This window comes from Nycticebus coucang, chromosome 14 (genome assembly GCF_027406575.1).
Source record: "Nycticebus coucang isolate mNycCou1 chromosome 14, mNycCou1.pri, whole genome shotgun sequence".
In the NCBI taxonomy this organism is placed as follows: domain Eukaryota; kingdom Metazoa; phylum Chordata; class Mammalia; order Primates; family Lorisidae; genus Nycticebus; species Nycticebus coucang.
Window position 1 is genome coordinate 7,909,599 of NC_069793.1, and position 15,991 is coordinate 7,925,589.

The following is a 15,991-nucleotide window of genomic DNA, read 5'->3' on the forward strand; positions in this document are numbered from 1 at the left end:
AGGGGCTTTTCTATTTCCTTTCTATTCCAGGTGGGTCTGTCTCCAGTCCATTTTTTGTGTTCAGTGAAAGGCGAGTGGGTCCAACCGCAAAGGGAAAGCTGAAGGTCAGGAAAGAGAACCTGGGCCAGCAGGGGAAACGGCGGTGAGCTCTCTGTCACTGGGAGGATTTAAGCACAAGATGGGGATGTGGCAGGTATTTTCCTGCCAAGGTCTGGTTCTTTGACTAGAAGATCCTGGTTCCCACTCCTGCTTTGCCATCCCCGGAACCATGTAAGGAAGCAGCTCACTGTGTTGCCCAAAATGACCAGTGTCCCCTGAAAATCCCAAGTCAGCAGTGTCCTGCAGGCAGGCCGGCTTGGGTAATGCAGAGAGACCCAATCTCTAAAATAATTGTTTAAAAATTAGCCAGGTGGGCGGCGCCTGTGGCTCAAAGGAGTAGGGTGCTGGCCCCATATGCCAGAGGTGGTGGGTTCAAACCCAGCCCTGGCCAAAAACTGTAAAAAAAAAAAATTAGCCAGGCATGGTGGTATGCAGTTACAGTCCAGCTACTCTGGAGGCTTAGGTGGGAGGACCGCTTGAACTCAGGAGTTCAAAACCAGCCTGAGCAAGAGTGAGACCTCGTCCCTACTAATAATTGAAAAAATTAGCCAGACACAGTGGTGTGGGCCTGATGTCTCAGCTACTCAGGAGGCTGAGGCAGGAGGATTGTTTAAGTCCAGGAGTTCAAGGGAGCAGTGAACTGTGATCACACCACTGCACTCCAGCCTGGGTGACAGAGGGAAACCCTGTCCCTTAAGTAAAAAAAAAAGACCCACTTGTGCCACCAGAGGGTCTGCAAAATTCCCACTTTTGGTACTGAGAGGCACCAAGAAAGGCAGACAGATGTGCACCACCCCTCCCCCCGTCTGAACTCAGCAGGAAGCACAGACAAGATCCACCACTGGGGTGGCTGACAGCAACCCACCTCCTCATCCTGTGGCCCCCAATCCCAGGCCACCCCAGCCCCGGGAAGTGCTCAGCACTGCCACTCCACATGCAATCCTCCATCATGGCCAGGTGATGGTGCCTGGGCACCTTCCACTCTGCCATTTTAAGAATTTACCACATTGGTTCTCAACCTTGCTAATGCCGTGACCCTTTAATTTAGTTCCTCATGTTGTGGTGACCCCCAACCATAAAATTATTTTTGTCGCTACTTCATAACTGTAATTTTACTGCTGTTATGAATCATAATGTAAATATCTGATATGCAGGATGTATGTAGGCGACCCCTGTGAAAGGGTCATTTGACCCCCAAAGGGGTCGCAACCCACAGGTTAAGAACTGCTGATTAACCATTTCTTTTGAAATGTTCCAAGTAGTTGCCCCCAAATACCCATATGTGCTTCTTTTTAAAAACTCACAATAAGGGCGGCTCCTGTGGCTCAGTGAGTAGGGCGCTGGCCCCATATGCCGAGGGTGGCAGGTTCAAACCCAGCCCCGGCCAAACTGCAACAAAAAAAAAATAGCCGGGCGTTGTGGCGGGCGCCTGTAGTCCCAGCTGCTTGGGAGGCTGAGGCAAGAGAATCGCGTAAGCCCAAGAGTTAGAGGTTGCTGCGAGCCGGGTGACGCCACGGCACTCTACCTGAAAGCGGTACAGTGAGACTCTGTACAAAAAAAAAAAAAAAAAAAAAACTCACAATAAGATTCTCTTTGCTGTCCACACCCCACCCCACACCCTCTTTTCCCTCTCCCTTGGCAGTTTTAATATGTGGTTTTGAAATTACAAAAGGGGTCGAGCCCACTTTCTCACTATAAACAAGATTTGCAGATGTGCTCAGAGACCGTCAAAGCCAAGGAGCAAGCCTGGCCTTCTTTCCAGTCCTCTCCACTACACCCAGGGCAGCTCTTCACCCCAGGGAAGCTCCTGCTTCTGGTGCCCCTGCAGAGCCTGGCAGGTCCCTGGCTCTTTGAGATCACTGTTTCTGCCCCCCACCCTGTCATTGAAATGCCTGGCTTATACCAGGAGGGAAGTGTGGGCCAACCAGTCTCACGTCCTAACAAACCAGCCCCCAAGGCACTGCAGCCATCAGGGCAGGCCTAGTACCCTGGCTGCTGTCTTCTCTACACCTGGAAGCCCCAAAGCCTGAGTACAGAGAGTCCTTGCAGGAAGGTCTTTGCTGCCACCAGCCCTAAATTTCTTTTATAGTCATCAAGTTTGACAGTCAGTTGGGTAAGATGCCAACTCCTCCATGGGGCTCAGATAGTCAGGGCCTTGCCCTCCCGGGGGTCACTGAGGCCCAGCACAGAGCCTGGCACACAGGGTCATATGATCCTTTCTTCTGCAACAACTGGACAAGGCCACTTCCACCTCTCCCTTCCATGTCCTCCTCACTTGCCATCTACATACTCAACGTGAACAGCCCAGGCATAGGTGTTGGCAGCAAATGGCCTTCTTTTGTCCTGCCCCACCCCACTGGTGGCCTGCACAGAGACGGGACAACCTCGGCAGCCTTTCCTGCCCGAAGCACCTTGCTCCACTGTGCCTTGGATCCACTGATTGCCAGCTGTGAGTCAGACAGGAACATGTGGCCATTTATTTCTGATGGCTGGCTTCACTTGAGTGGGTGACGAAAGGGACAAAGAACCAGAGGAGGACCCACAGGGGCACTGCAGGAAACCGGGGATCCCAGGCAACACCCTCCACCTTCCTGCCACTCCTGCCGAGAAGCCTTGCACTCTAAACCTCACCTGGAGCGCTGAACTCAAGACAGAAGAACCAACAATCAAAGCTACAGCAGACAGGGCCTGTCACCTGCTCATCTCCCTGGGACCTCCAGCTGTGCTGGAAGACACGCTTACAGAGTGTTCTGAGACCACTCACCTCAGCCTAGTCCGCTGTTCTGGGTTCGCAGGAGGAAGACACACACTCAAAGCCTTAGACTTTTCCCCTCCACCTCAGCATGGCCACCTGCCAGCAGTGTCCAAGGCAGGCCTCCTGAGGGTTCCTAGTACCTTCCCACACAGAGGCTGAGAGTCCAGGGAAGGGCCCAGGGCCCAGCATCTGAGGCTTCTTATCCGGGAGAAAGGGAAGCACCAAGAGGCAGTGCTGAAGGTTGGGGAGGCTGCATTGTGGTAAACACAGGTTGGCCAGAGACATGGTGCACTCATGGGATCCCAGGGACTAGTGCCACAGGCAGGTGTGATGAGGGAGTCAAAAGATGAATGTGAACTACAGGAGTCCCTCATTCCCCCGCAGAAACACTTCAGAGTGAATGGCAGAAGGGCCACCAAAAGTCGTTCCCTTTCCAGATGTTAAAAGCTTTTGCACCCCACTTGGCATTGCAAAGCCCCCTGGAGCTCAGTGCAATCCCCTCCCCAGCCTGAGGAGGAGGAGGAAGAAGCCAGGGAGGGGTCCTTGGCCAGACCCTGGTGAAAAGGGTGGATCTTTCTACCAGAAGGATGTTTTGCCAGCAAAGGGCACAAGGTGGGGAGGGCCTTGGAGTCCCGTCTCCCCCCTGTCTGTGACTGAGGTCCCTTCTGCTGTCTGAAGGGCCCCTGCACAGGCAGCCCCAGCAGCTTCCCAACCCTCTGGCCTTCCTCACCTGCAGAACCAGCCCTGTGGGGCCACTTAGCTATACACCCTTGTCTTTTTCTTTTTCTTTTTTTTTTTTTTCTGAAGGGCAAAGCAATCTTAAGAATCTGAGCATTGGGCAGGACAATTCTCATCCCTGACCACTACAGGAGCAGCTGGCTGACCTGGCCCAGCTCCTGGGGCCCAGCCAGGCCTGGCCTCATCCCTGCCTGCCTGCCTCACTCCCAACCTTACCGCCAGGCAGGGGTTTTCAGAAACCCAAGACCCACAAACACCCACCACCACCACAACAACACAAACCAAAGTGCACTGCGAACCGCCCTTTGGCCTCCTTCTTGTAGGTGCCTTGAAACTTCAATGTTGAGATGAATGTGATTAACTACTTGGTCCTATTTTCTGTTTTGTCTGTTTTCACATAAAATGTCCAAATCCACTTGCCTTGTCCTTTCTTGAAATAAATAGAAAGATTTAACTTTTACAGTCATCTCAGCTGCTGACTCTCGGCTTGGCTGCCCAACATGCCAAGGGGCCAGGGGTCTGGGGCACATGAGGTCTGGGCCACCCATGCTCCGTCTCCAGGCTTGCCCCTGACAGCTAGCTCTGTTACAGGGGTCTACTTGCACAGGGGGTGGGGGTGGCAGGTGTGCAGGATGGCGGCTCTGGGGTTAGTAAGTTCCACAATAACAATTCTGCTGCAGGAAGAAGGGACTTCTGACCCCATCCCACAGGCCCGGAGGAGGTTTGCTGGCACCAGAGGTGTCTTAAACCAGCCATGCAGGTGACCGACAGCTAAACACAGACCTGAGAGTTTCTACCTGGAGACTTGCATGTTAATGAAAGCTGCAGATTATGCCATAAGAGGCTCCAGCAACCATGTAGGCACCCACGTGGTTCCACCCACGTGGAACCACATAGGTGTTTGGGACACCTGCTTACTCTGCCACCCCAGTGAATACCCACGTGGGTTCATCCCCCCAGTCACCCTCCGTCCCCTAGATGTGCCCATTGCACTCACGGCTCTCCAGGCCTCACACCCAAAAGTGAGGGGATGGGAAGGAAAAAAAATTTCCATGAGAATAGTAGCAGTTTCTACTAAATTTAACATAAAATAAGAACTTACTACTTCCACCTGAGATCTTATTTTGCATATGGATGTGGGCTAACAAGTTTTTCCTTATATCCCAAGGAAGCAGAGTTATTTCTCACTGTGCCTTGATGTTGGGTGGCCCTGGCTGGGTGACATGGGGTGCTCCAGGTCTTAGTCCTCACCTTCCATCCCGGTAGGGGCAGGAGCAGGCCAAGGGGGACCGTTCCAAAGAGCAGCACAGGGGGTGACCACCAGTGAAAGGACCAAGGCTGTTTTTCTAACTCTTACTCAGGCCAGAACACAGGGGGGAGCTCAGGAAGGCTGCCCCACTCTCTTACCTGAGACCCATTCTCTGAGGCTGCAAAAGATCTTTCTAGAGCATACTTATCCACCCAGTCAGGAGAGCCTGCATGCCTCCCTCCTAAAGGCCCCTGAAGGTTCGACCCAGGCACTGCCTCAGGAAAGCCCCCCTACTCTGTCCCAGCCCCACACCTCTGCTGGTGCTTCTCACCTGCACGGGTACCAGCTCTAACACCTCGCTCAGCTGGGCCCTGGCTGGCAGGCCTCCCCCTCCCCACCTCCAGATTCCCAGAGGGGGCTGGCCTGGCCCATAAAAGGGAGTGAAAGGTAAGTTATTAAACATGGCAAATCAGTCAACTAGTCACTCACCTGAGAAAGGTGGGGATGAGAAGGATGACTTCCCAAGCACAACAGCTCCTGACAATCCCAGCATCTCAGTAATTATGACAATTTCACTCTCTGCACACCTCGGGCAGTACCACAACTCAGGGGCACCTGGGGAGCCCTCCATGGCAGGGCAGAGGGCTGTGCTCCCAAATGGTATTCCTTAGCCCCTGGAGCTAACAGAGGTTCTGCCCAGAAAGGGTTCACGGCCATACGCCTCAGGGAACCACTAGATCAACACCACGGCTCTCTCCTGGAGGGCTCCTCGGGCAGGGCCTTGGAGTTCCTTGGAACTGGGTTAGACTCACCACTGCCTATTTGTGTGACTCAGCTTGTCTGTGCCTCAGTTTCCACCTCAGTGTGTGCATGGTAACAGCTCCATCCCCCACTGCTATTGGGAGGGACATGTGGGGCAATACAGGTAAAGCCCTTGGGAGTGCTCGGAAACCATGGCGACAGCATCAACCTGCTTCTGTGAGCAGGAGCCTCTGTGAGACTGTGTGGAGCGCTGGGTTTCCAACTCATTTGGTAGCGTAACCTCTCCATACGTACCCCCCATATACACACACCCCAACGGGATTTATCCAGCATTCCTGGCTCCTACAGACAAAGCCAGGCGCTGAGCTGGCCTGCGTTCTTGGTGGGAGGCCAGGATCTCAATAGGATCCTCAGGGCAAGGCAGCAAATTTCCCCCAGGATGGCTCCCACTTGTAATCCTAGCACTCTAGGAGGCCAAAGTGGATAGGTCATCTGAGCTCAAGGAATTCCAGACCAGCCTGAGCAAGAGTGAGACCCTGTCTCTACTAAAAATAGAAAAACTAGCCAGGCATTGTGGCGGGCACCTGTAGTCCCAGCTACTTGAGAGGCTGAGGCAAGAGGATCACTTGAGCACAGGAGTTTGAGGTTGCTATGAGCTATGACACCACAGCACTCTAGCCAGGGTGACTCTGTGAGACTCTGTCTCAAAAATAAAAAAGGATTCCCAGGTCTAGCATAGAGAAGCAATGTGCAGGTTAGGGCCTGTTCCCCGTGACACCCCACCACATCCAAGGTCCATAGCCTGCACTTGATGGCTGGCTAAGGAACACCTCAGGCTGGCTAGAGTCTTAGGCTTCAGGAGTACTGGGGCTGGGAATGGAGGGCCCCAGGACAGTTGGAGGCTCAGCCAGGGTTTAGCCCCACAGGATGGAATCACCAAGACCTCTATTTAAGGTCAATGGGAGGAAGAACCTCCAAAGGTAACTGACCTATTCCGAAGAGGAAAGGGTGGTCTGAGCAGCAGGAAGCCCCCCATCCTCACAGGAAAGCAAGCGAAGTTTTTTGGTTCCTCAAGGGGGTGTGAATACCGAACGGTAGAAGGGACCTGCTGGCCCAAAAAGAGCCCAACCATCTCCCTATCTTGTCTTCAGGAAGATGCCAGGAGATGGTGATTTCTCCAAAAACCAGGGCCCCCATACGTACTGCAGCCCCACCATGCCCTCCTTCAACCAAGCTCCTTTGGGCCCTATCCTCTGCCCACCCCACCCCCACAAATATTAGGATTTGCACATCACTGAGGTCAACAGCAAGTGTGGGGTTGAACAGCTGCTCTGTGGCCAAGCCACACCAACACCACAAGGCCCAGGGCCCCTGTGCACACATCCAACTTTATCTGTTTTGGCAGACATATGACTAAAAGTTCCAGATCAAATAGGGGAGAGAGTGGGTGACACTTCACCTCTATGCTATCCCTGGACTCTGCTCTTACCTGGCTACCACTGAGTTCAGAAGCTTCCTTTGTCCGGTCCCCATTTCCCAGAAGGGGCCTCTGGACTCATCACATGCTGGAGGAGAGGAGTCCAAATCTGGAGGGGTCTAACACCTGATCACTTCCCTATACCCAAGTCCTATGGCTGATTGTTAGCACACTGCCTAGGAGGCTCTTGGAAGAACCAGGGCTGCCCACCCAGCCTGAAATTCTGCCTCAGTTAGTTCAGGCAGCGGGTCGTCCACTTTCAGAAACCCAAAATAAAGTGTGCTCCCCTGGATCCCACCCACAGTCTCTGACCCTCCTCCTCACATCAGCTTCCGGCTCTGACCCTGCCGCCTCCCCTCCAGCCACCGTGTCCAGCACCTCCTGGGGACCCTGTCCTCCTGCGGCAAAGTAAACAAGCTCTCTGGAGCGCTAACTGACAGCACAAATGAAATCCCGTGCTCCCCCCTTGGAGATTTACAGGGGGAAGTGAAATCTTATTTGCAATGCTGCCAAGCCTGGGATGCGATGAAATTATGCCTCGGGAAGAGACTCGGCGGCTCCTTGAGGAAGCACTGCATTGGAGACGGGCTTATTAAAACCAAAGCGGCCACATTTCAACCTGTTTCAGGTGTTAAGTAATTTACTGCCACCCAGAATTCAGTGACAGGTTTTTATCATTTTTATTTCTGTGATGCAGGCAAGTGTCCCAAGAGGTCCCCGCACGGGGAACCATGCGTCAAAATGCACCCTTGCCCTCTGCCCTAGGCGCCCCCACTCTCCCAGGGCTACACCAGGCTTGGCCAAAGCTCAGGGAGGAGGAGCTTGAAGACCTACCCCGCCCACACTTGGGGGCCCTGTGATGTTTTCTGAAGGCAGCAAGAGTGCAAGCTTGGAGAGAGCAGAAACTACCCTGCCTAGGAGCTGGCCACCAGGCACACAATCAAGTTTTATTAAGCACCTACTGTGCGCCAGGCCCTGCTCAGATGGGGGACACAGCAGCACAGAGGGCCACAAAGACTGCTGCCCCACGGAGCTCACATTCTGCCAGTAAGTATTGAATAAATATTTATGGTTAGTTAATGAAAAAAAGCCACAGGCAGGCATTGGGTGTGCTTAGGGGATGGGGTGGGAAGATAGAGAACACTTAACTGAGCATCTCTACACTCCAGCCATCATGGCAGCCCTGGGAGCCCCTGGGGGCCAGAACTACTGGGGGCCAGCTCCCCACACTTTCCCCTGCTCTGGAGAAATTTTTTTTTTTTTTTGAAAGAGTCTCATTCCATAGCCCTGAGTAGAGTGCCATGGTGTCATCATAGCTCAAAGCAACCTCAAACTCCTGGGCTCAAGTGATCCTCTTGCCTCAGCCTCCCAAGTAAGCTCTGGAGAATTACACCAGAAGGGCACCATTCACAGAGAGCAAGGGACAAGGGAGCCTGTGGCCTGGGGCCCCCGGGACTGGGAACAGCCCTGCATCCTCCCTGATCTCTGAGCTCTCTCTCACCGGTGCCTGCTGGAGGTCTGTTTGATGCCTGCAGGCTTTGGGGGGATTAAGCCTGTTATAGAGGCTCTGGGGGCTTATCCAATGCCCCCTTCCTCCACCTGTTTTCAAATACTCCAGGAAGACCAAGGGGAATCTTGAAAGTCCAGGCTGCGCCAAGAACAGCAATTCTTTAATTAGCTTTCTCTTGGATCAGGGCCCTGGCGAGCAGATTAGTTGCTGGGGGGGGGGGTGTGGTGGGGGCAGGGGAAAGGGATTGGAGTCCTCTTTAAAACAGAGATTACAAGCCTGGGGTGAAGAGCTGAGGGGCTTCGCCAGGGACAGGTGGGGACCCAAGCAGGCCCTCCCGAGCCGGCAGCTCCTCAGGGTCTGGCAGATGGAACCTGCCACCAGGAGGAAGCAGAGATGTGCTCTATCGAGCCTGCGGTCCTGGGAAGCTGGCGCGGGAGATGCTTGGCACGGTCGAGGCTGTGTGCCTGGGTCTCCTAATGAATGTGCTTCTTCCCCATGCGACCGTCCAGATCTGTAACTTCATAATTAGGGGGGATTTCCTAAAGGGGCGTCCATCTGTGAGAGGCACAGTAGCACAGGCATCTGTCACTGCAGTTCCATCTTCTCAGTGGGGAGCACAGCAGGGTTTCTTATTCCCATTTTAAAATGAGCACACTGAGGCCAGGATCCAAGCAGTCTGCCCAAAGCCACGGTGACAGAGGTTAGCTTGGGAACCAGGTCTATCCAGGTTCCTCCCACTGCTACATAAGGCCTCAAGAAGAGGCCTAGGCCAGGCATAATGGCTCATGCTTATAATGCCAGCACTGTGGGAGGCCAACGTGGGAGGGTCGTTTGAGGTCCACAGTTTGAGACCAACCTGGGCAACACAGTAAGACCTCATCTATACAAAAGAAAAAAAAAAAAACAATTAGCCGGGCATGTCTATAGTCCCAGCTACTCAGTCCCAGGCTGAGGTGGAAGGATTGCTTGAACCCAGGAGCTTGAGGCTGCAGTATGATGGCACCACTATACTCTAGCCTAGGAGACAGATTGAGATCCATACTAAAAAAACAAAAAGAAGAGCCCTGGGTGAGAGTCTGTGAGCCAAAGGGAAATGCACTCCAGTAAGTCCTGCAGGAAGCCTTCCTTGACCAGACCACAGTGCCCTGGACTTCCCCTTGGACACACTCAGCACCTGTGCTGTGGCCCTGTTGTCCCACTCTCTGGTGAGCATTGTTGGGAAGCAGGGACTGGGTCTTAGTCATTCCAAACCCTTTGAAGGAAGCCAGGGATGTTGTACCCACCACAGCCCCAGGCAGTGGAAAGAGCAGGCTGGCTAGAAGCTGGGGCATAGGACAGGACAGGATAAGCTTCGGGGGCAGGAGGACAGGGACGGGCTTTGTGCTGGGAGGCATGGGCAGGGTGAGTGGCACGAGACAATTCAAGGATGTTTGAAATGTGACTGTGCTCTCTTTCCCCTTGAGCCCCTCATCAAAGGCAGCTCCACTGTGGTCCAGGATAAGGCCTGCCTGCACAGGACAGGCAAAGGAAGGCATCTGGGCCCCTTAGGAGTGACCTTGCCACCAGCCCCAGTCTCCCTTTTGGCCTCTTTGCTCTGGGTGCAGCAAGCTGAGCTACCCCAGGGCAGGCTACCTCAGGGGCCCTGTCCTGAATGCTCCACAGAGTTCCCTATCTCTGGCCTTCTGGACTATTCTGCCCCAGGGTCAGGTCATTATAGGTAACTACATAGCACCTTGAATGAATGAAAAGAAGCTGGACGAGTGTGCTCTGGAGCACACAGAAGCAACAGCTAACTTAGGCAGGGGAGGTTCTCAGAGGGGATGCTTCTCAGTTGGGACCCAGGGTGAGCAGGGTCAGCCAAGCAAAAATAGAAGAAAGGGAGCTCCTGGCAAGGGCAGTGCCAGTGCAAAGGTTGGAAGGTGAGAGTTGACATGCATTTACACAACCCAAAAGCATGTAGCTGGGCTGCAATGGAGACGGTAGCAGAGGGGATAAACGAGAAAAGGCTAATAGCCAGGCATTGTGGCGGGTGCCTATAGTCTCAGCTACTCGGGAGGCTGAAGCAAGAGAATCTCCTAAGCCCAAGAGTCAGAGGTTGCTGTGAGCTGTGACGCCACGGCACTCTACCAAGGGCAACAGGGTGAGACTCTGTCTCAAAAAAAAAGAAAAAGAAAAGAAAAGGCAGGAGAGGTTCTGGGGTCAGAAGATGCGGGTGGGGCATGATGATGCCCCAAGAACTGAGGCAAGACCATCCCCAAAGTGAGGATTGCAGGGGTGTCAAAGAAGCCAACACAACAGCCAGGGCTGCCCAACTGGAGGTTCCATTTCCAGTATAGTCTCTATGGCTACCCACTTCACCCCACCCCACATTGTGCACCTTGCCCCGACACCAGCCTCAAGGTTGCAGAGAGGGTTGCAATCCAAAAGCAGGAAGCAATAAGTTCCGACAAGATCCAGGCCCAGAAATACCCCAGCCACAGCCAAGGAGGTGTGTGGACCCCAAGGGTGAGGGAGCTGGGAGTGAGAGGAGTCTAGTAGCTTAACCCCTCCAGGGGCATCTCAGGCAGGTGAAGGCTCAGGGTGTAAAAGATGCAAAGGCAGGGGCAATAGCAGCCCTGCTGTGACTTGCTGCAAGCAGAGAGGAGTTCTACTTGTTCCCAGCATAAAGGGAGTATTTCCAAGCACTACTATGTGCCAGTTTGGGGTGAGATGCCAGGGGAGAGCACCCAAGAAAGGGCCCGGTTTCCTGTGGCTGCACTACACCTGTGCTCATCAATACTTTCAGCTTCTGCCTCTGGCAGGTAAAGAATGATGTCTCTTATTTCAATTAGCTTTTTCTTGATTGCTAGCAAAGTTCTACATCTTTTCACTTGTTTACTGGCCATTTGTTTTTCTCCTACCGGGAATTGCCTGTCCATATCTTTCCCCCATTTTTCTTATTGATTTGTAAGGGCTCTTCGCATATTAAGAAAGGAGTAAAGAAGCAGATTTCTGGTGGCAGGATGGGGGGGGCAGGGGGGTGGGGCTCAGAACCTCCCTGAGGGCCCTCAGTCACTGGAAAGGGAGGAGGATTTGTGTGGGTTTCTGGATGCTCCTGCTGAATCTCTGCCCCCTGCTTGGCTCTCAACAGGCTGTGCAGGAAGATGAAGCGCCATCTGCAGGTGGGAGTCCCCGCCAGGCCTGCATCCCAGCTAGCAGAACCCAGAGGGCTTATTTTTCACTTACACTGAGAAGTTTATGTTGCCAGTGGCTGGCGGGGTGCCCTGGATGGCACCCGAGGGGAGCCAGCTGGCATAGATGGGCATGAGAAAGACAAAATGACTCTCCCTGTCCCAGGCCAGTCTCGTGGGGACCCTCTGTCAAAGGTACATGTCCCAAAGCCTTAGGCTGACCCTCCCCTAGAATTCTGGGCTCCCCGCCCCCAATCCTGGTATGCACCTTCCCTGTTTCCCCCTACCAGCTACAATGGTCCCTAAACAGTGACCGCCACCTGTGGGATGCCCCTGAGCCCTGCCACCTTGCCCTCGGCTGCCTGACCTTTCAGGGCCAGAACCATCCCTGCAGTTCCCTTTCCTGCCAGAGTTTCCCATATTTCAGCGGACAAACAACATAAGCCATAAAACTGATTTCCAAAGCCTATAAAGGCAATAACATTTAGGGAGACAGGAAAAATAAAGCCCCTCCTTTAGGATTGTAATGGCTGCCAGGAGCCCTCCAGAGGCCCCTCCTGCAGCTGGGGACATAGTGGCATGGGGCCAGCCTGTAGACGTCCCCACACCAGGTGGTAAATGGCCACTGAGCACATGTTCCCAGGGCCCACGGCATCCAGAGAGACTGCAAACTGCCTGGTTAACCTCCTTCCTGACTCCCCCGCCCATGGCTCTCTGGCTCCCCAAGAATCAGGGATGGCTCACTGGCACCCTGTGTGTACCCCTTCACCCCATCCTCCACTAAGTTCTCTGCAGGGATCCCTGGGCAGACTTCAGGTCCAAGACCATAGGCTGCTGCCTGGTACCAGCCAATATCACCCATCACCTCCACTGTGGCCACAGCAGGAGACAGCCCACCCTGAGGCAGCCCGTGTACGTCCTTGGCGGCCAAGCCCACCATCCTGCTTCTCCCTATGCTTGGGTGATTCCTCCAGGGAGAGTGAATGACACCACCACTAACGTGGCCACTGAGACCGCTTGGTGATAGAGGGGGTTGGGGTTCCTATAGGGACCTGAAATCCTAGGTCCCCCTCAAGCTCTCCAAACACCCCCATCCATGCTGGGCTGTCACCAAGCCTGCTGACCAGAACACACCTAGAGTTGTTACCATGTGCCCAGCCCACTCCCCATCAGTCATTCATGTATTTGTTCAAGGGTATGCAGTATAGTTTCAAGGTCCCTATACTACAGCTTCCCCCAATAATAATAGCCACCTCCTAGGTCATTATTACCATTATTCCAGGCTAAGAGAGTTTCCAGCTGAGAGCGGGACCACAGCTGGAGTTGCAGGGCAGGAAGCCTGGCCACAGAGAGCAAGGTGCAAAGGGTAGGTCTCACCAGCCAGAGGGCAGGGGACCTGTCTGGAGGCAGAGGTGGGGTCCCTTCCAGACAAGGCTGAAACAAGGTCTGGAGATAAGGCTGCAGGGCCTAAAAGTCCTGTCTTCAGGCAGACCCACTATCCAAAGGTGGATCCATGGTCAGGGTTAGGGAATCCCCTAGGAATCCCCTGTCAGGGGTACCCAGATGGCTTCCAGGAGCTCCATGCCCAGAAGTTACTCATCTTTCTTCTCTTTTGGGATTAAAACACATCATGACATGGAATTAGCCATGGGCCCAGCCTCCAGTTTAACTGCAAAGAAGTGGAAAGAGTCAAGAGAAGAGGCAATCTTCCAACCAGGGCCGCTGCACAGGGGCCTCGCAGGGCCTCTGTGAGGACAGGAGGGCTAGGGATGTGCAGCAGGGAGGGCTCTGAGAGGCTCTCAAGGCTGGCTGTGTGCTGGCGCTGGCATTTGCATGGAGAGCCCTTTGCCGCACTGGAATTTATGCAGCCGCCTGTGTGGTTCCTAAGGCGAGACGAATCTCCAGGCTGCTTTTCTCAGCAGGAACAAGGCTTTTCTTCAAATCAATGGTGACACATTTTTAAACTCCGATATTAAGGAGGGAAAGATTTTGCCAGCCCCCCGGGGGCAACCCTTATTAGTCACAGGCTCATCTGAGGGAAACAGCTGTGGCAGACCCAGAGGGCCTAGGCTAGGCAAGAGGCCCAGAGGCCAGGCAGGCACCACGAACATGAGACAGGAATCAGAGGGGCCTCCTGAGCCGGGAGATAAGCCATGTGCACTTAGGGAATGAGTCTGGAAGAGACTCTGGAACAAGGGAAAAACCATCTGTGGGGGAAATAAAGAACAGTTGGTGAGGGTATTAAAGAGTGAGAATGAAGAAAAAGGCTGAGAGTAGAAAGAAAAGTGGGCATTAAGCTGAAATTTAAATTGACTTCCAATTTTAGATTTAGGAAACCCAAGATCCTGTTTCCCCTTTTGCAATGGCTGCTAGGAAGCTCAAAGCTGCATTTCCTATTCAGTTGCAATAGATTTGCTCAGACTAGTTTTAAGTTTCATCTGGGGCAGGGCCAAAGCCAGGGTAGGCTACTAGGAGCCAAGCTGCTCCAAGCAGCCACTGAGAGCATAAACTACAAAGTCAGGCATAAACTATGGCCAGATGCTAACATCAAGTGGCAGGGACTAGAGCTGAGTGAGGGCCATGACCAGGAAACCAGGAAAGAGGCTAGCAGGTAGGAAAGCATGTGCCAAGTACATCCAGGCCAAAGAGTTCCTAGTGTGACTAAGAGTCTAGGGCACACTCCTTTTGTTCCTGTTTTAATGTTTCCATTTTTTGCTATTCCTATTTTTAAGTGGAAATAGGATAAATATTACTGTAAAAACCAATTCCAGCTCACATGCCCACTTCATCAGTGACTGCAGTCACCATTTATTGGGTTTCCATGACTCGTCAGGCATTTGCATGCATTGTCACCCACCTCCGGAGGGGACATCACTCTTCTGGGTTTACGGATGAGGAAACTGAGACTCAGGGACGAGGTGTATCCCGGTCAAAGTCACAAAAGCTCATAAATGGCCACAGCAGGACTTGAACCCAGCCGTGTCCTATCTGTCCCCTGAAATGCCCTCACCCCATCCCCAGAGTCTCAGACCCTAGCACTCTGCTTTATGTACTAGGGGACTCTCACCTCCTTCTGAGGAGGAAGAGGAGGCTGAATGGAAGCCGAGGCCAGGGAGGCACTAAGAGGCAGTCAGGTGATCCACAGAACCCCCCTCCCAGCCAAACCTGCCTCACCTTCCCCCCACCTTCCATGACCCTCTCAGGCAAAGTTCCCTGCTAGCTGCCAGATGGGATTTAGTTCTTTGACAGTCAACCGCTGCAAAGGTCCTGTTACAAACGTCAATTCTGGACCATTTGTTTCATAGATTTTAATGTTCCTGTTTCTCCTCAACATCCTCAGCAAGGTAGCTCTTGCTTTTCAAAAGAGATGTGGCGTTTGATGATGTTTAAACCGTACGTGAAATACAGCCAGGCGGCGATAATAAAACAGACGTGGGCCCTGCTGGCAGAGGAATGGCTGACAGCCGGGCCGCTCTTCCCACATGCTATGCACAGCTCAGCTCCCATTTTTATGGCAATTACAACGTCCAAAGGGGGAGGAAGCAGCCATGGAGAGGAGGAGGTGGGTCTGGCTGTAAAAGTACCACTTGTTGCGGCTGGGAGGTGTGAGCTGCTGCTGGCGTGGTAGAGTCAGGCCGGCCAATGACCTCTCGGCCCATCCTCCCCTGGGTCTGCAGCCTGGCCCTCCAGTCCTCATGAACCCTTGACATCCCCACGGAAATAGATATAAATAGTTGTGTCCCCTCTCCTGCCCAGTGTGGAGAGAGCAGGCGCCCCTTACACAGCCATGAATACCAGGGCAGCCTGCTTCTTCCTAAAGGTCTTCAGCCATGAAGAGTTGTGCCCTTCCTAGGGACCGACTGTGCAGGCATTCCCGGGCTGCCCCCACCCTGGATGGGCCCTGTCTAGAGATGGAAACCCAGTCTGTGGGCTCATCCCTGCCCTTCAAGGGCCCTGGGTATAGAGGGGTGGCGAAGGGACAGCCTTCACTAATAACAACATAGTTACCATTTACCAGCCCCTAGTGTGCTGGACATTCTAGACAGCAGATCTTTTATTTCTGTTAATCCCCCCCATGGGGCACATATGTGGAAATTGAGGTGGAGAGCAGGCTTGCCTCAGTGGCAGAACCAGATTTTAGCCCAGACTGTCTCATGAGCAGCATGGCCCCCTTGAAGGCTTCCAGCTGGCCCATGCCACACCCCTGGGGGTCCTCAGCCCAGCCCGGTCA

The 15,991-nt window shown here is 53.5% G+C and overlaps 1 protein-coding gene across 3 annotated transcripts in view; it reads right to left on the reverse strand.

The window, feature by feature from the left end:
* Positions 1-15,991, reverse strand: part of MACROD1 (mono-ADP ribosylhydrolase 1) — a 149,116-nt gene that overhangs the window by 110,584 nt on the left and 22,541 nt on the right. The window lies entirely within an intron of this gene.